This window comes from Lepeophtheirus salmonis, chromosome 6, assembly GCF_016086655.4.
Source record: "Lepeophtheirus salmonis chromosome 6, UVic_Lsal_1.4, whole genome shotgun sequence".
Classification (NCBI taxonomy): Eukaryota; Metazoa; Arthropoda; class Copepoda; order Siphonostomatoida; family Caligidae; genus Lepeophtheirus; species Lepeophtheirus salmonis.
In genome coordinates this window covers 16669099-16694963 of record NC_052136.2, presented here as the reverse complement: position 1 = coordinate 16694963, position 25865 = coordinate 16669099, and positions in this window count along the sequence as shown.

Sequence of the window (25865 nt, the reverse complement as noted above, 5' to 3'; positions counted from 1 at the left end):
GAATTTTTGACATTCTAGTATTTTAAATAATTTTAATAATAAACAAATACGGCAACAATTCGACTGGAAGAAGGGCTAATCATTTCTCTTTTATCAATTAGTTATAATTCGACATGTTGGATAATTGATATTAGAAAATACATATGGATCGACGGTCAAGCATAAAATTTCTATTTTATTATGATCCTAACTACAGTCTACCACAATATATTTTTTGTATTTATAAAATGACTATTAATGAATATAATTAATAAAATAAGAATGTTTTTCTGCAAAGGAACACTAATAAGTTTACTTTATATGACATATATTGCATATGAGTAAAAACTATCTATCAATCTATATTTTTATATTGAATTCAAATATACATATTAAATCTCTTTTTAAGGTCAAATGTCCCAAATGGTCCTTGGGTTAAATGTAAATTCGGCAAAAAAAAAAAAAAAAAAAAAAATGGCCAAAGGACTTATCAAAATTAACTAATCTACTGAGTACGTATACTAGATTAATCATTGATTTAATTACGATTTCATCCACGTTATTTTTGATTACATGGTTTGACTATGCAACTAAACTACAGCTGGTTTTTAATCTGCCTCGAGGCACCCAGTTTATACTGCACAACCCTTTGACCTGAAGCAAGGGCGATTCTATAGGGGGTTTTGAATCCGTCTCGAGGTCCTACGAATATCCAACTTTAATTCTGGAATGCAATTTACGAATTGAAGAAGGTTATTTTATAGTCCCCATCTGCAAATGGGAAAACTATGAACTGATCCATAGATCGAGCTGACCCATCTGTAGATGGAGCAGATCAAAAGATGAATAACTGTAAATGTAGTATAGTTGGTTGCAATTTTCCTGCAGGCAATCCTCTGCATACTTTTTTATGTATATATTAGTCCTGGCCTTGCTGTTTGTAAGTTTGTATAGGCATGTATACTGATACCTTTATTCTATCAATTTAAAGAATGTTTAATGATGAAAAGCAAAAAGATTTATCTCTACATTTTTTATAAAAAATAAACCTTTATCCCTCAGATTGTGTATAATATGTGTCTAAATAGGATTGAATTTAAATGGATTATTTTCTCGAAATGTAGGTTGCTGGTTTTGTATTAAAAAAAAAAAAAAATGAATGTAAGACTAAAGGTAAGGAAGAAAAAATATGTATTCATTTTTTTTTTTCATAACATTTCTCGAATAAATATATAAATTTAATGTAGAATGAATGTTAGTTCATGTATTTTTAAAGCCAGATATCGTGGGGTTGGTTCAAAAGGGATGTAGCTGACACTTGATAGCCATATACAAGGATTGTTCAATATTTGGACCAAGCACTCTTTTCCCCCTTCCTATTTTTTTAAAATCAATTAAGGGCTATTTTTTAAGGACAATAGTAAGAGCTGTATAAAACATGTTCTAGAAACCGGGAGCTGTTGATTCTCGAGAAGGGAACATCTACGTATAAAGTTATACAGGGTGAAGAATAAGTTTTAGTATAGAAATTCAATATAATTAGGGTTGTTGGAATCGTTGAAAAAGAACGAATTTGATTGGTTGAAAGAGATTATATAAAAAAGGAATGAAAAACGTTGGTACCCTTGCATCTTCTCGACAACTTTTTCTCAGTATTGTACTAATCATCATCGAAGCAACTTCCCCTTACTTCTCTCTCACGTGCATCATCATTATACCAAAGGAAAACGTGCTTTTTTTCATGGGTTTCTAACAACGGGGGTACATATGTGTGGAATTATGATTCGGAAAATAAAAGTATATCTTACCGTTTTTGCCTGTTTCTCGTGCGTATCTCGTTCATTATGGCAAGTAAGACGCCACCCCAAAACCTCCCATCACATTAAGAACTGAAAAGTCTTCATGAAATACCAGATTCAAGGAGACGAAGGATAATTAAACGGTTCATCATTCAATTTGGACGTAGCAAAGTTATTTGTGTCTTGTAACATCCCTTTAAATGTTCTGGATCATCCCAATTTCTCCAAGCTTATTGAAAAATATACTGGAAAAACTTCTCCAGGTCGATGGGTCGTTAACAACTTGATTGTGGAAGTATGTCAAGGAGTTTCAAATAGAATAAAAGAATATGTGGAAGAAAATGATATTTTCATTGCACTAGATGAGACAAGAGATCATCAAGGGAGGTCAATGACGGTAATTTTGATTGGCCTTTGGACGGACATTTCTGTGGGAGACCTTACCTTATTGACTTGATTGCTATTCAGATTGCAAACGCAAACAATGTAAAGAACATCGTCATAAGCTCAGTTTATAAGTTATTGTTGATCACAAAATGGAATGAATGTTTTGTTATCATTTAATTGTCAACACGTAAATATTAACAATATTTTTAATTAATTTGTTACATTATTGCCTCATTTCTATTCTTTCGATTTCGTGCCAAAGTTATCTATTCATCCTTTATCGTCAGTGGTCACTAAGAAGTTACGAGTACACTCCCTGTAATGATGGGTTTGATATTCTTTAACTAACAATATATTTTGCCTTGCATGAATTTACAGAATATAATATAAATTTATAAAGTTATTTATAGGGAAGTTATATATTAATAATATACAACAATCCCTCTTCCTTCATGTGTAAATAAATCAATAATTTAAGTTAAATATATATTCTAAACGATACACTTTTAATTGGGTTGGAATCGATATTTACTTTGAACTCTTGGTCCAGCGACAGATACAATTGCACCACTGTTATATGTAGCTATTATATTTTTGAATTAATTTCCATGGACATTCAATGTATCGATGGGTAATTTATTCAGTCCAAATTTTTGAATAGAGTTGATGATCGAAATAGAGTTTTCTTTTAGACACCTGGATACTCTTACATATTGGCCCTTCTTACCAGATCTTGTGCATTTGACGCTTTTTGCAAGGCAAACTTTCCCATTCTTATTAGGAAATTGGAAACCACACTGTCTACACAATCTTTCTTGGCTTTTGTTCCACGATCTCCTACAGCTTTGACTTCTTCGATATATATTGAATCCACATGATTTGGTATTTGCGTTAAAACCCTTTGATAACAAATCATTTAGACATTTACTTCACATATTTTATTTGCATAATCAAATAATTTTAATTGTGCTTCTCTATAATTACGGACTCTGGTCAATTTGTTAGACGTCATCTTTGAATGTTCATTCTAATGGAACTTGTGTCTCAGGTCTAACGATGATTAGATATACTTTTTAAGCACTACCGAATGCGCTATCTAATGATGGGTTTGATGTTCTCTAATTATATTTCGTCTTACGAGTAATAAGGAAATTGGGAGTGAGGCTTGAAGTATTCAAGATGTACCATATTTGCAGTACAGCACGAATTCAAACTTATTAATGGACTGATATTTGTGATAGAAACTATATATAGTAGTGATTCGTGCGTAATAGGCATTAATCACACTGAATGACTCTTAACAAGGAAAGAGTTTACTTAAAGTAGCAATTGACTTTAGGAGGATTGAACACGAAGAGTTTCAATAAACAATTTTTGGGTGAATAATATATTTTTCGTACAATATATTTTGTCTTACATAATTTTACAGAATATAATATGGATTTATATATAGTTATTTATACGGAAATTATATATTAATAATAAGACGTGCCCTAGGAGGATTTCTATTCTAGGGGCTCACCCATTACCATTGTGTCATTGCATAATATGATACTTATCTTCTTCCTCGCGAAGTATGAGTATTTCGACCAAATTTAAGACTATTTCTCACTTAAACTTAGATTATCGTGACAGATTTTTCTTTAACTAAATGGTTTTACGTCCCCCATGTAAGAAATGAACATCTACAGCCTCATGCAAAAATTATTATAGTTTGCATTTAATTTACTCACATGCCATCTACGATTTGTTATATCCACCTTGTATATTGATATTCGTAACCAAAGTTTTATGTTATGACAATTAATATTTAATACTATCTTGTATCCTACAATAAATTATAACTAACATTAAGACATTTTCTTGATAATATTATTTTGATCAAATAGTACCAAGTAAAGCTATATTTTAGTGAAGGAAAGGTTCTATAGGTAGAAAATTTTAAGATAAGTTGTAATGTTAATAAAATCATGATTGAGATATCTTATAAGTATGTTCGAAATTACCCATCGACCATCAAGTATGATTTATGAATAAAGGTTTGCTGATCTCCGAAAGAAAACAGAGGAACCAGATAGTTGAAGTTGTATTTGCGGGTGTACTTGCGCAAAACACAATTCCCACAACCTTAAATATAATTAATTAATTAGTATAAACTTTTGTAAAAATGATGAAATTGTAATATAAATTAATTTTTGTTCGAAATAGCCACCCTTTGCCCGGATTAAATGGCGGATACGAAGAAGCACTTAACCAGAGGCAGCATTGACAAAGTTGTTGACCGTTGAGGCCATCCACAATGGTCAAAATGTCTGTATTTTAGGCAAGGGCATTATCAGCATCCCTTAGGATCCCAAAACCGCCCAGTGTCATGGTCTAGACCGTTAATATATCAGACAGAAAGAAGATACCTCTCATTTTCATTGGCTGAGCTGAGTGACGTCACAAATGTTGTATTCACTCAGAAATGAAGACAAAAATATTAACATTTATTATGTGAGTTGATAATTTATCAAGGTGGTAGATGATATAAATCTCTTCAATGTCATGGTCTGGTCAAGAGATCTGGACTCTTAAGGCGAGATCCAATAAACTAGTGTTTCACTCGGTGGATCTCATCTCCTTTAATGGAAAGCTCGATCATTGTGCAGGTACCTCTTCATATCAAGGTGACTTGTGACTTCTGATCTCGTTAATAATTGTCCCTATATATCAATTCCTTCAAATTTTCCACTGAATCATCGTATACTTCTACATACAAGGACTAAGGAGTTCCATAAAACAACAGAATACTCGATTGAGATACCCAGTGAGGAGCAGAGAGAGTTCTTATCCTCCACACAAAGCTCCATCTCTGAAATAATTGAAAATCAGCTCTTCTTCGTCTCTTAGTCTGAGAAAACTATTCCATTAATAAGAGTCTTTCAGTTTCCTGGATATATATAACACAAAAATCACTCATTTCTATCACATTTATATAAATTCTATTTATAAGGTTGACTTAGTGATATAGAGTCTATACGGATATAACCTGGACACTGCAAGCTCACGCCTGATTTCTTTATTACAACTGAGTCCCTTTTGTCATTAGAGAAGATGATTCTAGACCGGTAAAGATAATTTGCTTCTTGTTTTTCGATATTTTGGTCTGCAAAGCATATCCTGTTCTACTATTATTACATATAAATAGTTATTCGGAGCTGTTAAGTGATTATGTGTGTTTACATAATATATAACAAACCTCTTAACTTCTCTAGACTTATGTTGAAATATCTGAATGTCATTGAAATTCCCAAACTTATTGATTCGGGAATCCTTCTCTAAACAGACAAAATGCTTGTCAACATATTGAAATATTACTCATAAAAAGATCTAGGATGTCAACACAAATAAATAAATTATTAAATGTTTTCTATACTAGACATTTATAAGTTGTTTTACTGAAAACAATATTTAAAATGTAACAATATAATGATACAATTGTTTTAGTATTGATTGGAAAAATAATAAAGTGTAAGTAAAATACATGGTTACTAATCTACATAGAAAATAATAAATGATATTCCTCAAAATTTACAATCCCTATTTAGGAGTTCTCTGTTATTTTATTTTTTATATTATTGATTAATTCGGTTTTATTTTGCACTTTGCAAATTTTATTTTGTTATTGTGATTGTTGTCAGGCGAGTAGAATTTTGAAAGCAACAGAGGCTTATTCAATGCATCATCTTCAGTTCTGTAGGCAAGATAAACTCTAAATTAACATAAATAACAAATTAAGATCTAGTTGTAAGATTTTTTTTTCACATGAGCGTTTCATGTAAGAAAAAATAATATCCATTTATTTTTAATATATAATTGAGTTCTTCACTATAATGATTATTTTTTATTATAAAACCATACTCAATATTAAGATAATGGTGTATATCCCCTATCTAAAGAAAATTGAAAAATATTAACAAATGACTGGATGCAGTTGTTCAAACTTAAAACTACCTTGCAACTAATAGTATTAGTTGTCTACCGTATTCATGAACGTAGATAAATGTTCACCTATTTTTTTTATTTTTCATACCTGCAAGGGTATAGTATAAAAAAAAGTGTTGATTTCCTTTTTCTCACGACTGCTTACAGAAAATCTAATAAAACCTCATAACAGCTAGGCTGCTGTCCTTCTAAACATTTTTCAAATTATCAGGGTGACCACGTTAATTTTCTATTTCTGTTATTTTTGCATACCGACAGACATTTATAGTTATGAAATGAAAGAAGGAATTCAATTAAAACAATTTTATTATGAATGTCAAAAGGAATTAAAATATTTTTTTGGCTAATCTATTTATTTTATGTCATCAGAATAATATTTAATAAACAGAATAATTTAATTCATTAAAATAATTATCAAACAATTGTTTTAATTCAATTCTCTTTTTCATTTCATAACTAAGATTGTAAATCCAGGCAATTTTTTAGTGTGTGAGCTGTTGTTGGCAACCCGAACAGATTTTTTATTTTTTTATTTTCTAATTATCTTATTTTTTAAATTTTTAGGAGAGTTACATATAAGTTGTTGTGCCTGAAGATAGAGGGATAAGATAAGAGGGCAGAAACATAGAAAAACGAGTGCAATAATTGTTAATTTGTTCCAGGGGGTCTATTAGGGTCTATCAGACCTTCCCCCTCCCCCAATTAAAAATATTGCCGTGGTGGTATGATAATACAAATGTTCTACCTATAATAAAAAGGCACTGTAAGAAAGATTTTTAAATTCGAATAAATTCTACAAGGCTCACATTAAGCATTTTGAAAAGAGATTATTATTGTATATGTATATGGTTATATTACTATGGCAAGCAAAGCTACACATCCAATTTTACTTTTTTTAAATAATTATATTAGTATTTTTAACTTGCACTTCCTCAAAAATGTGTTGTTTTAATTTTAGTTAGTAAGGAATACATGGTTACTAATCTAGAAATATTGCTATAATGGCTGAAGAGAGCCAAGTGAAAGAAATTTGCATCACTTCAGTGGGATTCAATGCTTATGGGTACTTTGACAAATAAGAATGTTAATGAAGAGCGGCAGACTGTAGCAATCGATGATGTGAATGAAGCTCCTTGGGATTTCATATTACAAAACATCCACTCACCGACGGCCAGAAAAAATATAATTGAGAAAAGCATGGAGATGTTGAAACTATGAAAATGTGAAAAATCAGTTGTATAAGGGGTATTTTACACAAATACTTCTAACAGAGCCTATGTTTATGCTGCTTACATTTGTCTTCAACAGGTATTAGAACGGCCTTTACTTTCGGCATCATGTCGCCATCATATTGGTGAGGTCACAGATTTTTTAAAGACCTGAAAATAGAAACGTCAAAATCACTAAAAGCATCTGTTTTAAAAATATTTCTAAACATTTTTGAAGATGTAAAGAAAAGCTGACACTCTTTGGTCTAAGTTCATTAATGACATTAAGACTTTTGTTCAAGATTGGACAAATGAAGCAACTTAGTTTGTCATCAGTCTCCTCACAACATCAGCGTGATGATCCGAGGAATGCTCTGAACTGGGCGTGTTGCATTTAGACCCCCCTAAGCAACAAGGATTTTTGCCTCAATCGTCCTGGTGCAGTGAACAAGGCCTGCTGGATATTTGAAATTGCTGTTTTCAATCGAAATTGTTCTTTTGCAACACAATATCTAACCTTTGTCACCTGGAAACATTCATACCAAATATCAGAGTGAGAAGTTACATGTCTTTATCAATTTTGTATGTTTTATCTACAGTTCATGGTGGAATGCATGTACCACAGGAGTAGATACTCCTTGGAATGATTTGTGTCTGTACAAGAAATCTGAGCAATATAATATAATTCATCCAACCGTGTCTAAGTGTGCCACAACTGATCCATCTCGTCAGTTATGGTTTATAACTGCAGAAATGGTACAACTTGCGATCTTCAGTTATTTGTCTCCATCAAGTGAGCCACATAATAGGTCTGAGAGGCTCATAGTAATGCAATATGAGCTCGGTGAGAACCAGGACATACAACCACATTGCTTTGGTACAGATTTTGGAAAACCACGTTTTCCAATTGACATAGCACAGTCTACAACACTTGCAGATTTTGTGTCATGTGACTCCTGGCTCATCTTTACATTGTTACACTGGGAGACTAATTTCCTTACCAAAAAAGTCACAGAGTGGATAAATTGGTTGTCTTATATGTCTTTCAAATCGAAAATCAATTAAATTAACGTAATTAACGACTGCGCAGAAAGAGTTATAAAACTAAGCTTGGACATTAATGGTGTTTCTAAATTAAAAGAACATTTTCTGAATTTTTTACAGGTAGTGGAAACAGATAAGATGATTCAAAAGAAAGCTAATGTAATAGTGATTAAAAATGAGCATCTGTGATTTGTTTGTTTCCGACTTTGGGCATCAAAAAACGAAATTCTATTAAGTTTTCTTAAAACCTTGAAAAGAAATAATACTATTTGATATCTTATGTATTGTGCAAGAAATGTTAAAGAATAATTTTGTAAAAATTTCAAAAATTTTGGCTATGAGGTAAAATACTTTTAATGAAATAAAAACATTTTAAAATCATGGGGAGTTTTATGTACCATAGTGTATATAAGTTTTGAATCCCACTGAAGTGTTGCAATTTCTTTCACTTGGCTCTCTTAAGCCATTAAATCAATATTTCTAGATTAGTCACCATATATTTCTTACTAAATAAAATTAAAACAACATATTTTCGAGGAAGTGTACAATAATAATATTAAACATATAATTCTTGAAAAAACAAAAATTGATATGTAGCATTGCTTGCCATAGTAATATAGCCAGACATGAATATTATATGTCCTTTAAAGAGGATTTTTGCATTTGACAATCCTTATTACAAGAAACTAGTAATAGAAGCAGTCATCATTATTATTTCATTTTTGAGGAGGAAACATATCAGAATTCATAATCATATTAAAATATGTAACCTGTAACTCCTAACGACGTATTTATTATTGAAATAAATTTTAGAAACGTGTAAAGTTGTATCGTAATGAAGTTCGAGATACATTATTGACTATTGATATTAAATTCTTGATTGCTGATGATCGTGGTAAAATGTATTGAATTACGAAAAAGATTTGAGGTGTTTTGCATGACGTCTTTGTAATTATGGAACTATAGTCCTGAAGACGTTCAACCTAGAACAAAACCTTAAAAATTGAATTAACGGGAGGAATTTAGTATTGTATAACAATCACGTAATTAATTCAATTCTGAACATTCCAATTTAATTAGTGATATAACCAAGATCCTTATCTTCTGCAATATTCTATATCGTTAATCATCCAAATTTTATAAGTTTATAGAAATTTACTCTGGAAAAGTAATTCCCTCTTGCTTTTCAATCACCAAGTCAATGCAGTCTCAAAGTAAAGAAGTGTTATACAAGATAAAGAAAGATTATAAGAACTTGAAGGGAAGAGTATATTTCTTGCATTGGACGAAACTACAGAAACTCGACAGCGATCTATCACTGCAGTGTTTTAGATAGTTATTTTTGTGTCGTTCTTATCTCATTAATTTGGAAGATGCTATGAAGCCGACAATAACACAATTACAAGTGTTCCTGTAAGTATTAGTAACGTTCTTGGTTTCGATTTCAGAGGCGAAAGACTGAAGGATTTCATTACCGATGAAGCATCATATTGAATTAAAGCAGCCGAAAACCTGAAACAATAAGTCACTTTTCTAGCTCAAGATCGTGACAGAATAATGAGAGTAATCAAATTAGTAGTATTGAATTAAACACATCAAATTGAGAGAATTGGTTCCTGAAACCGTCAATCACGATAGCGATTTTTTTAAATACAAACAAACTCCTATCCTTAACTGAGATTTTAAGAGAGTTTTCAGTGAGATGTCGGACATAAATGTACCAAAAAGGTTCCGTTTGACGGAAAATCATGTCAAAGATATTATGATCATGAAGTGGCTTATTGAATTATTAAATGTTGGAGATTTACTACGAAAATAATTAAATGATCTAATGAATCATACAAGTATTATTATTGATTTAATTTATTACATTTTTAGATACATAAATTTGGCTATTGGAACCGTGGTCTACGATGATGGATGAAAGTTTGGTCGTTTTAGACGTTGTCAGCTGTAATAGGTATTTAATATTTAAAGTTTAAGGAATGATTTCTAATTAATTATTCATTAATATTACTACATTTCCTTGACGCAGCTGAAACCGTACAAGGTTACAGCCATACTTTCTTTTCTTCTGAAAAATCCTCCAAACCTGTGTCCTCAAGAATTGACTTATTTCTATTCAGTGGCATTCAAAAACAATCAGTTATGTTATATAAAGTAATTGATACCAAGATATACGACCATAAGGGACTGTACATACATTAAAATGTATTTTCAAGATTTTTTCTTACATCATTTTAAATCGCATAAAAAACGTATTCGATAAAATTTTACATGAATCTCAGTATGGCTTCTTAAAACATAAGCTAATGGACTTCATTCATTTCACTCTACAAACGGGTATAGAAAGTGACCAAGAGCTGACGTTAATGGCTGTGGATTTCGCCAAGGCCTATGATACTTTATTACACGAATACATTATCAAAACGCTGTTCAGAAAGGGTTTTGGAGATTATATCATTCGAATGGTCAGTATAACCTTACCAAGAAATAGAACATCCATAAAGTATAGAAACCAGTGACGTTATTTTGGGAATAAAAGAGGCGTTCGCCAGAGGAATCCACTGTCTACAATAATTTTCATCCTATGCTTAGACAAACTTATTCGTGATGTTCACTCAGAAGCCACGATAAAAGTACTTCAACTATCTGACAGAACTTATAAATGTCTGTTCTATGCAGGTGTTTCAGGAAGTCCTATCAAAACACTATAATAAATTAAAACATTTATACGCATACTTAAAAGTTTTTCCGACAAATCCGGTGTTCTTGTGAATGAAGAGAAACCCAAACTTTATGTCCTTATGGCCCCCTAATATCCAAGGAGTGCCCACCATTTGTTTTGGAAAAAACCTGAAATTATTAGGATCATAGGTTAGCCCTGATATCATGTTGCTGAATGATAAAGAAACCCACTCAAGGATGAAAATAGTTTTAAGCCACTAAGCTTACCTAAATTTATGCACATGGGATAGAATAAGGGCATGGAACACGTTCATTGTGCTCAAAATCCCCAATTGTTGCGAATATCTCCATTCTGTTCAAACGTAGTTTCTGAGATTAATGTAATTGAAGATTCTTTCCTTAAAATCTTAAAGAAGAAAAATATACTAACTCAAAGAATATACAATCCAATAAAATATGGTGGCTTAAGCGTGATATCATTCGCTATTTTTTGGAAAAGCCTGAACTCCTATCGTATAGGAAATTGTGGGACACACAACCCTTTTGGAGCGTCCAATTGAACCAATTTCTAGTTACAAAAGGATTAAAATACAATGACTCTCCATACTCGGCCTATCCAAAGTCTTTGAAAAACTGGACGGATTCTCGGTTAGGCTCAAAGGATTTTGTGATGGGTCTTGGGAAATAATCGAAGAACTTGTAGTCTCCTTGGGATGGGAAATGCCTCTGAAAAACTGCATTAGTTACAATTTTACTGATGATTTTACATTGGAAGTAGCCGCAAATCTAAAAGAGTCAAACTCTCTTGTAAATCAGATGGCTTTTACCTTCTATAAGTCATTCTAAGTACATTTTTTACCAGTACCGGGACTAATACTTCCTTTTAGAATCAAGATCAGTATTTTTTCCATCTTTTACCTGAGAAGATATTTAACACAACATACACTTACTCCTTTCATTGCTTATTTAAGCCGTCGCAAAATCCCAAGAGCTCCACAGCAAAGGCATTAAAAATATGTATTTAACCGCTCCTGAGAAATGGTTTAAGTACAGAGTACTTTTGGGTATTTTACCAATATTAAGATTATATTTTAAGACTTTGAATGCGATTATTTATAATTCACCCTTGTATTTTTAATAATATTAACGAAAATTATATAATAAAATATGTGGATGACTTGGGTTCCGATAGATAAATAGCAGTTTGCTAATCCATAGGGTCAACTCTTCCCACGCCTTTGTTCAGAGGATTACCATTATAGGATAAAACACCAATGATCCATGCTGGGTCGTTTTCATCTTATTTGAAAATTTGGCAAGATGTTCATCCTTGATGTATAAAAAGTAAGAATATGGGTTAATACTGACTAGTTAATGCCATAGTGAAACCATTCATACCTATGTACTATTGATAGACACGGAGTCGGATTGAACATTTGGGTATGCTTATGAAAGAAACTAAGTAACATTGCGAATTTATTGGGGAGTTGTATGTGTCGGTCCTCATTGTACTCAGATTTGAATTAAGGATATGCATCGGAGTAATCTTGCCTATGTTCTTCCTATACCTATACGGAGTTGGATTTGTCATAATTGGGTTTACTTCGTTCCAAACTATATCAGGGCTGCTCATAGCTGATCTAATAAAACGTGTTAACAGAATTGTCGAAGTTATGAAAACTTCATGATGAGAGGAACAAGTGCTGGATATTTCTCATTAGCATATTCCATTGAACAAAGTCCATAAAAACAGTTTAAAATAAAAAACAATTCTAGATCCGAACGAACATTTGCCAAAAAATAACGTCTATTCTTTCCATAGTGATGAAAATGTTGGGAATCACTGTTCCAGATTCAAAAAACGATTCGTGAAGCAAGGAACTATTTATATATAATATATGGTTCCAAAACCATAGGGGCCCTTGTTCACCCACTTTTGAAGATTTTATATAATTATTCCAATAAAAAAAAATCCTCTTGTCTAGAATTTATTAAATATAATAATTTGTTAGAAATCAAAAATCAATTTCCATTTATTTGTAGGAAATTGTTATTCGTTCAAGTTTAGTCTCATTTGAAAATTTTTAACTTTGAATGTTAAATCAAAAGTTTTTTGTTTACTTCAAATCTCTTAAATTAAGTTTATCTTCACTGATACATATTTTTTTTTATAAATTGAAAGTTTGAACAGTTTTAACATTGTTTTTTCGGGATTTTACAAATAAGTTAAACATTAAACTATATTTAATATTCCGTATCTACAAACTTATATCTTTTTTAATTATTTCTAACATTTATATATTCTTTCGGATCTAAGGTATATTTTATGTTTTATTCCAGTTGAGTAAAAATACTTTTTTTAGGAGCTTAGTAAGACATTGAAATATTTTTATAGAAAGTATTAGAATAGTCCTCCCCTATAAATAAGGCAATTTATCAGGTCAAAATGTAATATACTTATATTAAGAATTGTAAACTTTAAGCATGTTCTTACTTGCAATTTTTTTTGTAGTTGGCTATTTTAACATTGTTTTGTATTTTCCACCGCTGCTATGATTTGTCTTCTATTCTTATGGAGAGAGCATCTAACTATAACGTAACCTTCACTCACTTTCTTAGGCTGATCTATAATTAATTATTGATTATCGAGCTGAAAAATTATTCTGCCGACTCATTCAATTGATTTTTATCTAAAAACTTAAATGTATTTTTGTATTAATGACATACATACGACAGTTGTAATATTTATGACAGTTGTAAGATGGGTTTCCTGATCAATTATTTATTAGGAGTGATTCATTATTATTTCATCTATTTTCAGTTGGACTATCAGCATGTATACACTAAGGGCTATTATGTTCACAAAATTTCCAAAAAGTACGGATCTAGGCATAAAGTACTTTTACAAATAATTTTTATTATGAAATTATAATAGAAGAATTGTTTAAAAATATTAAGTTTAGATCTGTTACACAGATTAAAGTTTGATTTTAATAATAAAAAAATATAGAATCAGTCCCTTATCTTCTAAGGGGGATATTGTTGGCACCCATCAATATTTTCGAACGAAATATATTAAGATGTAAACATTCACGAACAAAAAGGAACAAAGTTGGATTAGGTGCTTGGGCTATATTAATGACTAGCAGTAGTACCCGGCATTGCCCCGAATTATTAGGTGTCGACAAAGAAACAAATTTTGCTTTCATATTATAGAAGATAATACCCAAACAAATCCTAGTTGTTACCCTCCGTTTTCCGTATTTTTTTCTTTTTTAATTTGAGTTGAACTAAACCTCCTGCGAGATATCATTCATTTTATACAGTGCTCCTTGTAGATTATACTCTATTTTTTTTTTAAAATACAGTATTGTTGAATGAATCAGGGAGCACTATATTTGGTGTACTCTGTGACGTCTTTTTAGTCATTCATAAATTTTTTTACTCAATAGATGGCTCTTAAGTTAAATTAAGGTTTCTTATAAAATACATTTTGACGACAAATATTAGGATTTTTTTACAAAATAACAGATGTTTAACTCAATTCAGTCCGATTGAATCAACTCATTGATTACTTAAATTTGATCTAACCATCATATGACGTCATAACGGTCCCCCCGTATCTTCTAGGTGTTTTATAAATGTATTTGCAAAGCAATGAATTTTCATTTTAACATTGTCTTTGAAGAAGATTTTCAGATATTTAGTTGATGAAGAGCAAGGACAAGGAACATATATTGGTCCAGCTAGAGTTGTGTAATATATGAACTTGAACGAGGGTGCGGATTTTTTTGTAATTCATTTAACCAGAACTGTGTTTCTACAGTACGACTATAGATTGGTTGGGGAGTTATAAGTGGTCATGGCTATTCTTGCCTATATATTTACCAGAGATGGAAGGGGATTTGTACTTATTTCTATGCCCCAACTATTACTTTATACTTAGATATTATGTCTTCAAGAATTATATAGTAATAATAATACCAGGTTTAAAAAATGATAGAACACTGTTCATATTCCCAATTAGAAATATTTTGTAGACCTCATCCCTAGTGATGTAAATCGTGTATTTTTTAGCTGGCCTATTTTTTTTTTTTTTTGAATTGGTTATATAAAGAATGTATTTTCCCCTAAGCTGTTGTTATTATCATTCAACTCCTGAGTAGTGAACTTCCTTTCCTACTACATTCATTTATATTTAAAACCTAATTACCAATTGGTGTGTACTCATAAAAGACGGATAACCTTAAGGATTTGTTGCAGAACTAAAATTGCAAGTCCTTGATATATTCACAGTAGAATTGAGGATCCACAGCAGAGTAATTTTTGCCAATGTCCACCCCCCTCCTCCCTTGTCAAAGCTGATTGTAGCTAATCTAATGAAACGGCATGAAAGCTAAGCTACTCTCCTCCAAAATATTTTTCCAACAGCCAGGGTTAACATCTTAATTTTCAGTTTCTTTTTTTTTCTCAAGTCCAAAATATTGACGATTTTTATCAATACTCATCATTCCTCTACCTATTGCATCGACTGATATGTAGAGATGGTATTGATGTCAGAGGGGGGGGGGAATGTTCGAGCCAGGCATATGGTACTACTGAATTAAGACACTTGTTAATATCATCTGCCTTTTATATGATATTTGGCGAAGAAATAGAATAACTACTATAAAGAACAGAACCCTCTACATTTAAAATAGCATTAGTAATGAAAAAATATTATAATTATATTTAAGTTCAAATATATTTATTTTATTATTTATTTTTAAATTCAATTACAGGAAACAAAGGGGATAATTATTCTTGTAGAGGGAAACGTTAACACCCCCATGATTGATTAAATAATAAACCAAAAAGCTGAAAGAGCACAAGCATAAACGGATTTACTTATTAACTTACATATATTTTAACGACATAAATCGTACTCCAAGTATTTGTTCTATTAGTTTAAAGATGAGAATAGTAAGGTAATATATACAAAATTACATGGTTTTTTTTCATATATTTATGATTTGTAGCTAATGTATTTTTACTATACACTTACCAACACATTACCCATATCAAAAATGTGTTTCAATAATTGGATGATTATGAAAATAACATACAGCCCTTGCTTAAGTAATATAGAAGATAACTCCCTAAAAAATCCTCATTGTTACTCTCTGTTTTTCATGAGCACACTCACACATAACTAATCAATACTTACATCAATTCATATATATGTTCTCTCCTCAAGAATGAAAGAAGAAGTATAAGAGTTTGAGAAAAAAAAAATGATATGATGATTGATGAATATATTAGTCGGGATTTATATTTAATTCAAATCTTAACATATACTGAAAATGCACATGAATTAAGAATGATATGGTTCTAGAACAATTGGGAGAAAACGTTTTTACCGAAGGAAAATTTGCCAAATGTACATTTTGCTGAAGGAACACTTAAGATATTTGACCGTAAAATGATATTCAATATATTGATATGTACATTGTACATTTCACACAAGAACCATTTGGGACACTTGACCGTAAAAAAGATATTATAAATATTGCTTTACAAGATTGTATATTTTAATTCAATTTAAAATTATACTATGATAAAAAAGTATTGTTTATATAATATTATATGTCATAAAAGTTCAATAAATGAGTGTTTCTTTGTAAAAAAATATTTAAAAAAAATTATATTCATTGATGGTCATTATATAAACACAACAAATTAGTACTTATCTCGAATAATTACCATTGTAGAACTTTAAATAATCAACAAAAACTATAACAACTTCTCAGTTTTCAATTCATTATCATTCGACATGACGGATTATTCTTATTGAAAAATACTCATGCATTGACAAACAAGCATATTATCAGGCAAAAGTATTTACCTTCTCATAGAGTTGCCCCAGACATACGTACCGCAATTAACCAATTAGATGACTACATTAATCGTAAAAAATCTTTTGGAACTATTTCTTTAGTAATGAAGTACTTATATACATTAATTCCGTGGTTCTCAAATGGGGGTACGCGTACCTCTCAAGGGTACTTGGAGGCATTTGAATTTTTGTTTTTACTAGAAAATGTAATAATTTTAATTTTTTTTTATTATTTCATATTTGAAATTTAATTTAATTATCTATAAATAGCTATGGATTTTTTTAATTCTCTACAAAAAATTTTATTGAATTTATTTTTCATTAAATTTAATTTTTGTTAACTTCAGTAGATTTTGATTTTGTTTTGCCCATAAAACTTAATTTTTGAAAATACACATGGATTTTTGAAATTTTTTTCCATTTTTTTTTTGTGAATAGCTGTGGGCTTTTGAATTTCTTTTCTAAAAAATTTAATTTTGTTTTCAAAATGTTTAATTGAAAAAAATTCAATTTTGGCTTTTTTTTCCACAAAAAATTGTAATTTTTGGATTTAATTTCTAAAAAATTCCAAAAACCATAACCCCCTTCAAAATATAATCCTGTAGACGTCCCTATACCTGAAGCGATATATGATATTTGCTGGTAAAAGAGTACTTGGGTAAATAGATATTTTATAAGCGGTACATCACTAAAAAAAGGTTGAAAATCTCTGCATTAATTCAGTTAATAAATTAATTGATGAAATGAAACACTTACAAAGGAATTTATATGAATATCAATTTTACAAATAAATGAACTCTATTTGTAAATAATAAATTGGAATAAATGTTTTAATATACAAAAATTCTTTAAAAGTAACACTTAAGACTATTATTACAAACAAAATTATACATACATATATTCAAATATCATTGTTTTATATTAAAAAAATAAGCTTAAAATTTAGTTTACGAAGTCTATAATTAACTTGTTATAGTGGCTTATAGTTTGGCTTGATGTCCATATAAGAGATATGAATTCATAGTCCTAGATATTCAAATCCCTTAAGTGACAACGTAATGCGGGATTTTCTTGAACTCTCCTACAACTCGACAATGGATACCCTCCCCGAATCTTCTCAGGGGGTCGTCTAACTAGAGCCAACATCCCCTCATTCTGACACATTAAGAATCATAAGGAAGATGAAATTACTGCTCTTGCCTAATATTATGCTTGTTAATAAGTCCATAAGTATTTTCCAATATCATTACTCCATCATGTCGAATGATAATTAATTGCTAATGGAGAAGTGATTAGCACTTCTACTATTCGAAACGATGTAAATAGGAATTTATAGCAGCTGACAATTTTAATCCAATCAACAACGAGAAAATAAGTGCCTGCTTTCCCCTTTAAGTCCTTTAATTGTACCTATGTACATCATATAATTCTTCATTTCTGCAAAGAGCAAAGGTGTAAATTTATACGCCATAGTCTTATATTGGAGACTTATAGTAATTATTACTTATGTGTTATGCAAGCATTATATAATACATACTATTAATCAATGACTTCATTGATTCAATAGAAAGTAAAAACATATGTGTTTTAAAGGAATTGTATGAAATTATTATTAATAGGATCCAAGGAAACATTAAAAAAAAAAAAACTTTCATTTTTTTGTCTCTCTTTTCATTAGAATAACATGCATACATACAAATGAATTAGAAACATGTTTGGTTGTAGTATTTAAGTAGGAAAGTATTATGTACAAAAATTCCCAAATCATTAACAATCAAATTAACTCATTAATTAGTAATATACATCTGTGGTACGTCAATATTATAACAATCTTGAACACAAATCAAGAAAAGGAGAAAATTTCAATTTATTTATTTACTTCTTATATATCAGAGGCGTTCGCAGTGGGAAGGCTGAAGGGGCTGTAGCCCCCGCCCACCCCAAAAAAGGAATTTTTTATTCTTACTAGAAAATATAATAAATGAAATTTAATTAAATTTTTTTCCAAAAAATTTAATTTTTGAGAGTAGTTATGGAATTTTGAATTTTTTTTCAAAAAATTTAATAATTGAAATTTTTTCCTAAAAATTTTTATATGTGAAATTAAATTTTATAAATTTTTTCCCAAAAAACCTAATTGTTTGAGAATGACTGCGGATTTTTGAAATTTTTTTCGAAAAAATTTAATATTTGAAATTTTTTTCTTAAAAATTTAATTTTTCAATTTTTTTTTCAGACACATTTAATTTTTCAAATTTTTTTAGTGATAAAGAATCTTGAAATAAAAGTAATAGGTTTATCTCGTTTCAAATTTACTGAACTTGGCCCAGGTTCTGCTTTTATTTTTCCTTTGGCTTTTTCAATAGCAACATTGTAAACTGATAGATTATATCTTTGAAAATGCCTCTTTAGATTCGATGCTCTTGTGTAGAAAACATAAAAAAATTGAGTTATAAATATCTCTCGTCATCATCACCAATTATGCATTAGCACACCAAATGTTTTCCATCAACTGTAATTGAAAAATGTACCAAAACTGCCGATTTTTTGTTAAGTCTTGGGGTCATTTTCGTATATTTATCCAATGTCAGCAATCAAATAAATTTCAACATTAACTATGTCCAAGAATTATTTTTTTAAATTTCTAACGACGCTTATTTAGACATTAACAAGGATAGAGGAAGACGCGGAGCGGATCCTAGAATATGGTGAATAGGAGAGAACGAAGTTTCAGCGATTGAAGGGACCGAAGCTCGAAGTCCAAGGAGGACGAAAGGTAGGGATTGCTACCACGATTCTCCTTCATGTTGAATCTTGGATGATATAACAGTTTTTAGCATCTGTTGAACTCTTTCTATCATCCTATTTGACTCTGGATGATAAGAATAATACATGAACAAAGTTTTCGCACCAAGGAGCTATCCCAGCCATTTCCATAGTGCCCTAATAAACTGAGCCCCTCAGTCCGAGGGAATTGACTCAGGTAGACCAAATCTTGAAATCCAACCAGAAAAGAAGGTATGGACTATGCTTTGATGCTTTCAAAATTTTGGAACATTTTTTGTCTAACAATGTTCAATTTTGTATCTTAGAATAAAATTAATTTAAAAAAAAAATTAATTAAATATTATCTTGTTATAAAAACTTATGAATTAGTCAACCCCACCCCCAAAAAAATATTTTTACAGCTCTGAAAAGGGTCCACATTTAGCTTAATGCCAGGCTCCGCTTAAGTTAAAATCGGCTATGGTAAAATATGTAATTTGTACCGAGAAAAAAAAAATCGGTTTCGGACCAAGTACCAACACGAAAATAAACATATCCATAGACTCCAAAATATTCTTTGACATTAACAAAAAAATATAAAATATTTGAGATTATAAGAAACCAGTTATAGCACCCGACATCCCCCGGAGTTATAAGGCGTCGACGAAAATACAAATTTTGCTTAAATAAAATAGAAGATGACTTCCAAACAAAATCCTTGGTCTACATTGTCCTGTATACAAATATTTTTATGAGGAGCAATGATTTTCAGCATTTTGCATTTTGGTTAACGAAGAGAGAAAATATTTTATGCTAGGAGCAATGGCGTTGCCAGTGTTCATCATTTGCGGATAGGGGCCGAGCCCAATATATTATTACTAGGTTTATTTTATATATGTATGTACTGTCGAAGGGTGGCCGTGTTGCAGGGCTAAATAAAGATGAATATAAACAAAGAATGGTGCTATATTAAAAGAGGCAGAGAGAGAGATGTTGGAAGATATAGAGGATAAAAGAAGGGGGAAGAGACATAGAGAGATATTAAAAAAGTGAAAGAAAATAAGGTTTTATTTTCAGCTTAAGAAAGAGGGGCTAGCAACGTCCGAGGCTATGAGTAAACCTTAGTTCACGAACAAATATTTGTAACAGGATAAATTTGGAGTACATGTTGTACAAGTTACAACTTGTATTAGAAGATTGTACAAGTTACACAATTCTTACGACTCATAACGTCTTATTTTAATACAGCATAATTTATTTTTATAATCAACTTTACGTTGATATTTTCAGTTCATTTGATCATTTTAAATTACGTATTTATTATGTACTAACGGTAGTATCCGTCATTGTCCGGAGTAGATCTGCGTCGTCGAACATTCACATTTTGGTAAAATAATATAGACGATGACTCCTATACAAAACCTTGATGTTGCTCACCGTTTTTCATGAGCACCTCACACGTACCTACTCACTCATTAGACATTCTCTCCTCAAGAATAAAAGAAAATTATAGCATAAGAGCGCAAACACACTATCTTAAAGATAGCCAATAAAAAATAAGAAATATTTTATTTATATTTAGTTTGTTTATGTTAAAATTCTATACTAAAACGATCTACTATAAACTATAAATAGATAATAGTTTCTTTTGTAAAACCTCCTTGTATACAACATTTTTCTTCTTTTCTGCCCATTTGATGTAAATATAATCAAACCTTGTTATTTATTTCTTGTCATTACCATTGCTAGCGTGCCATGTTCCTTCTTCAACCCTAATGAAGATACATTCTTAGACTAACTTGCTAATCCTTTTCCTATTTCATTTATCTAATTTCCTTTTTAAATGCGTATTTAATATACGTTCTCCCTTTTTCCGTTTGTTCGATAATCCGTTTTTGGGATTTCCATTTTTTTGTGTATTGACGGATCATACCTTAAAAAACCTTCCCTGAAAAACAGGGAATCGATCTTGGTTTATGAAAGCAATCAACTTATTAGCGAAAAAAATAAGCTTGCCCTCTATGAAACTGGTCTGAACAGAATGCAACATAGCCCTACGTGTGCAACTCAGAATTCTAAATAACTTGTATTTTGTTGTTTTTCCAAGCAGACAAGCATATGAATGATTTTAATACTATTTAGAACTGAGAAAAAAAAAATGATTTGACGAGCCAAAGAGTACTTTAGCTCGTTGATGAACCCCATCTAAGGCCCCATTCATTTTTTTAAAAACTTTATATAAACTACTTTATACTTTTCCTTCTTTTTTAAAATGAGTTGAACTAAATACCTGCAATATTTAATTCAATACAGTGCTCCCGTATAACGGATAGCCCATCTAGCGGTTGCATTTTGAACTACCATTTTTTGACGTCTGACAACTGTAGTAACACTCTCAGTGTGTCTAATATTCTGTAAAAGGTCTCCGGTTTACGAAATAGTTAAGTTTACGCTCAAAAAAATTGGGAAATACTAAGGACTTACTTCCAAAATGGAGAGTCTTCAAACAAACTGCAAGAAAATTACGTCGGTCGAAATAAAGCGCCTTCCAGGCAGTTTGTGGATAAATTTGTGAAGTGTGTGAGCGAAACTGGTTTGTTAATGGATAAAACAACGCGTTCCTGTGTTCGTCCAGTGCGCTCAATCGAAAACATTGCTGCTGTTGCCGAAAGCGAAAAAACAAGCAAGGAGCTGCCGTTACGGTCAATGCTGAGCGCCATCGGGCCATGTTGGAAGATTTTTTGTTTCCCAAAATGGAAAAGGAAGACATCGACAACATTTGGTTCCAACAGGATGGTGCTACACAGCCAACGTTACAGTGAATCTTTTGCGCACTGTCTTCGACAATCGCATCATAAGCCGAAACGGCAACGTCAACTGGCCACCTCGTAGCTGCGATTTGACTCCGTTGGACTATTTTTTGGTGGGGAACCGTCAAGGATAAATGTTACAACAACCATCCAGAGACGATTGACGATTTGAAACACGAAATTGGAGTCGCCATTGCAGCTATTGAAGCTCATACAATCGAAAATGTATTGAAAAATTGGGTCCACAGAATCGGCTACTGTAAGGCCAGCGACGGCAACAATATGAATAAAGTGGTGTTCCAATATTATTTTTTTTTGTCGAAATTCACCATCTCTGTACCTCGTGTACCGTCCTAAATAGGACGTTATGAGTCAAAAATTTAAGTATATATATTTGTTAAAATTAAATTTATGTATTAAAAATATTTCAGAACTTGTCATTAATAATTTAAGGGGTCTAAGATGAGCTCAGTGATATGCTGTTTTTTTTCAAAAATTATGTTCTTCCTCTTTGTTCAACAGACATTACTTTAAATATGATTAAATTTTGTACCCTTATTTTGGATAAAAACAGAAAAACCGAAAAACATTTGACATAACTTAGATTTAGAAAAAAGGTTCGATTAAAATTCATGCAGAATAAATAAATACCCAAATATTGGGATAGAAATAATAGAAACCAAAATCAAAAAGCAAATAAAAATAAAAATTGGACAATTTTATCATACATAATTTGAAATAATTAAGAGATTTGCAAAGAAACACTTATATATTAGCATAATTGTTCATGCTCTGAATATAAAGTGCCTTGACAGAAACAAAGAATGCATATTATTTATTGATCGTATGTACATACGTATATGATACGCTAATATTTGCATACTAAAAAGCTGTAATTGATGTTGTATATCTTGATTTTGCAAAAATTATGGAAATAGACTTCAAATTAATTTAATCCTCATATTTAATTTGGGACGACTATAAAACGTCTTATATGTAGATTTATTAAACCAAGTACTTACTTTTATTGTAAATGTATCGCAACTTTTCCTCCATAAAGAAAAAGGAAAAAGGTTAAAATCCGTTGCTTTTAGTTAGCCAATTCTATGGAATTATTATTCAATAAATGTTGGGAATGGTTAACAAGATCCTTTTGGAATTTAACGTTTAAAATGCTGAGATGAAACGCTGAATCATAGTCTGCTGATAACAAAACAAAGCGTAAATTTTTAAGTTAGTGATATTGCCCTATGAAACATTTCTAAATGTATCTTTAGGGAAAGAGTAAACGTCAGATATTCAGCGTTAAATTAAAAAAAATGTACTGGGTGGCCGTAAATAAACATTTGGCAATCCTTTATTCAGTTTTATATAAAGTAAATAAATAGAGTATAATTATTTTCTTTCTTCTCGTTAAGTTTAATTCAGATATGTAGCTTGAAAAATAATTTAAAAGAACCAAATCGGAAAATTTCAAGCTCAATAGGACCCACAGGATACTGCAGCCATTGTTGAGATTGGTCACTATCTGTGCCGTAAAAAAGATAATGAAGGGTAACCACACGAAGCACCCTGCCTCCATCATGGTCTTTGGGGTCGTTTGCAGTGACGGGAAGCGTCTCATACTTCTGACTTCCAACATCTCCCTACCTGAATCAACTGGACTATAATTGGTGGAGTATCGTAGAGATCAAGTCCGATAGCAAACATAATATCAGCATTTCATCACTCAAGTTAGACATCAGGGAGGAAAGGGAAGTCTCGTTCATGGAGGAGATTGACTCAGGTTTATTCTCCTTTCGGAAATGTGTCGAGGCTGTCATTGCAGCTGGGGAAAATACTTTGAATAGATCAAATAGTAATTATTGAACTCTCAATTTATCGATTTTTAATTCAAAAGTATTATAAATAATAAGGTATGACTGTAAAGCCATTCAAGAAATTTTTTTTTATTTTATTTTCGACCATCTTGTATGTAAATATGAGGACTGAAAAGTGATCAACCTCGTGTGGTAAAATTTCAAATGTAGAGAAGGAATTGAAAAAAAAGTGATGACTATTTGAATTTAATTCATGTCCACTCTTTCCCTAAAATCCTTTATACATGCTTAGTTATCTCTAAACATTTGCTCTAAAATGAAAATAAACACCAAATTAAGTTGTTTCTAACCAATGAGATTACTTTCCACAACTATTGAACTTTTCTTAATTTAACAGTTGGGATATTTTAACTAATTAACCAATTATTGGACTTTCAACTTTGCTTTAATAATATACTCTACGTCCAAGTGGGTATGTAGGAGATCTTGAAGGATGTACAGTGCTCCCAAAATTTTGTTTACAAGATTAAAAGCATGGTGGATTCAGGTCAGGGACTTGAGAGATCCCCTGACACCGGTAGACGCCTGAAAATTGTGATATGGAGGCCATGGACACCGAGATCCCCAGAAGTCTGTCGAACTCGATGAGACGATATGCCCAGGACAATGAAGAGTTATGAGAAGGGTTTGGGGAAGGCTTCTTATGTAGGACGACATTGATAAATGCTTTCAACGCCAATCAAGGCGAACTGAGTCAAGAGAGGCAACTAATGGTTAACTTGATTAAATCATAAACGTGTCAAACATTTTCATGATCTCAAAAAAGGAGTTTGGTCAGTTGATTAGACTAGCAACACTCAAAATTTATAGCTAATTAGCTAAATCACAGGTGAATGTCCCGTCAATAAATAGGACCAAACATCCTCATGGCTTCGGAATGGAAGGCCATGCTTCCTTAATGGTTACTCAAGGGGCTCAAAATCGGGCAAGAGAAGCACATGGAGGTCTTGCAGATGGCCGTGAAGCTTCTGACCGTCGTCGGTTTGGCCACCCTCCTCTTCAGACTGCCCCTTTTGACTATGAAATTTGAGGCATAGTCGAAGTAGAAGCCAAAGGAAATCATTATCAAAAATATAAATATATATCGATAGAGAAGTCTAAAAGTATAAGACTTTTGATAGCCATCGGGCGTGGTGTATAGCATTCAGGTGACATAAATTTTACACCTCGAGGATGCACACCATTGAGGACTATAATTACCAGGTTAAGAAATTTTTTATAGTCTTGTCGAAGAAGATTTCTTTGCATAATCAAGGGTCTCTTGTCACACATCTTCTACAAGACTAGCAATTTCAACATCTTCAATTTCAGTTTCATACTTATTTGTGTTAATGGATGACCATTTTTATTGAAATATTTTGAACATCAGTAGAAGACGTAGTAGTTTCAATACATGACTGGAAAGCTGTGCTTTTGATTACTCGATAGTATGGTGTCTATAA